Genomic DNA, 2,074 nt, shown 5'->3' with positions numbered 1-2,074 from the left:
CTTCACGATTTACTTGAGGTTGGTAATTCTCATCATATTCCCCCCGAAATCGATCATCGTCACTATCTTCCTTCCTGATGAAGTTGTGTATGAACGCCATCAAGATCACTAAACGAGTTTGAATGAGTATCGGATAATGTGAGCCTTCCTCCATAACCTTGAATCTCTTCTTTGTTACCCCAAAGATCCTTTCGATATAGTTTCTTAACGCCGCATGTCTCTTGTTATAGAGTTCTTGATACGTTCGAGGCCTACAGAACAATGAAATATAAGTTGAAGACAAATGAAAAGTCCATCTTGAGAGGGCGTACTCAGAGTTATCCCCAGAAAACTCTCGGAGATGATATCGAACCCCTCTAAAAGGGGTTTGACATGTTAAACTTAGTGCAAAACCTGCATCTCCAAGTACGTATTTCCCATTAGGAATGCTGAAGTTGGTTTCTCGAGCATCATCCCACAGCTTGCTGTCCGCAACACTACCTTCCCAACCGGCTAGAATGTAGGTAAAACACAGGCTGAAATCACACGCTGTGAGCACATTCTGGGAGATGTTCCCTTTTCAATTAAAATATGGCTTAGCGTCTTGTGGCGATACATGAACCGGCATATGGGTTCCATCAACAGCGCCAACACAGTTCTTGAAATAAGGATACCAGTCGGGATTGTTACGTATATTTTCGGAAAGTGGTGTATCTTGTTGAGGGAGAGAAATGTAGGATTGGATTAACGGTGTATTTGTGGTGATATCTTTTGTTAAGTTGTTTATAATCCTAAAAACACACCATCATCAGTCTTTAAAACGAATGATTTAATAGGTAGGAAAGATTTACTTCGAAACCGTATCAGCGGACCTTTGAAAGCGCTGGTTAAGCTTTGCATTCGATAGCCCGGTGATGAGGAAGTAAAGTAAAAGAGCTAATTGCTCTGTGCTAGTGATATATCTGGAATCAGCAAGTGATCCAGAAGTCTCAAGCCTTCCTCTTAATTCAACAAAGATATGCTTCTTCATTCCCATATTCTCATAGAAGACTTTATCGTGGCCATTTAGTAACTCGTCAATCCACATTTGACCTGAAAGGATTGATCTGATCCTTGGATGTTTAATTATCGACGGCTTCAAGAATGTGTTGTGGTAGAATCTAGCAGAATGGATCAGGAGTAGATGATGGAAATAAAATATTTGGCGGCGTCGATTTCTCCAGCGCTGAAGAGCCTGAGTACGATCCATCATTGAATGAGGATGATTGGATTTATTTTATTACGACTCAAAGCGGAGGGAAAGGTTCATTACAAATTGGAAGAGGAGCTTGGTGACCTTGTTTACCGAACAACAGATGATCATTGTGATACGTCCTTGAATGATCACCATCTTTGTTTTCATTCGGTTACCGAACGTTTTCAAACGTCACACTCTTGTGTGATTTTACATATACATACACGGTGAGAATATTTCTCACCGTGATGTAAAAATCATATATGTAACTTTTTTCGGGTTTTGTTACCGAAGGGGGTGTACAGTAGTTAGAGCATCTCCAATCGTTGGATTAACGGGGCGGATTAGTTAAATATTTAACTAAACCCGACCCGAAATTCACAGCCGTGAATCTTTAGGCCGGGGTTAGTTAAATATTCTTTAAAAAATCTTCAAGCGGCGTCAAATTTACTCCCAGCTAACCCCGGCGTTAACTAACTCCACGACCCTTGATTTAACCCCGTCTCACCCTATCAAACCCTGCACCCACCTCACCAACACCCACACCACTCCACATCACTCTCACCACGCCTCATCACACACCTCATCAAACCTTCTCTTGATGGATGGATCCACTCCGAGTACTACACGAGCAGCCAGGACTCGATCACCCAACTGGACCGTTTTAGAAGACGAGCAATTGGCAATTTCGTGGGTCACTGTCAGCGAGAACACGGTTCAATCAAATAATCAGTCTGGTGCGATATTCTATGGAAAGGTGGCTGAGCATTACAACAAAGCAGCCAAGAACCACAACTGGATCGAGCGGACAGATAAACAGGTCCAGAACCAGTGAGTTTATATGACTCACCTTTGAATTTG

This window comes from Melampsora larici-populina (genome assembly GCF_000204055.1).
Source record: "Melampsora larici-populina 98AG31 unplaced genomic scaffold MELLAscaffold_47, whole genome shotgun sequence".
Taxonomy (NCBI): domain Eukaryota; kingdom Fungi; phylum Basidiomycota; class Pucciniomycetes; order Pucciniales; family Melampsoraceae; genus Melampsora; species Melampsora laricis-populina.
The sequence above is the reverse complement of the archived record's forward strand: the minus strand, read 5'-3'. Positions refer to the sequence as shown.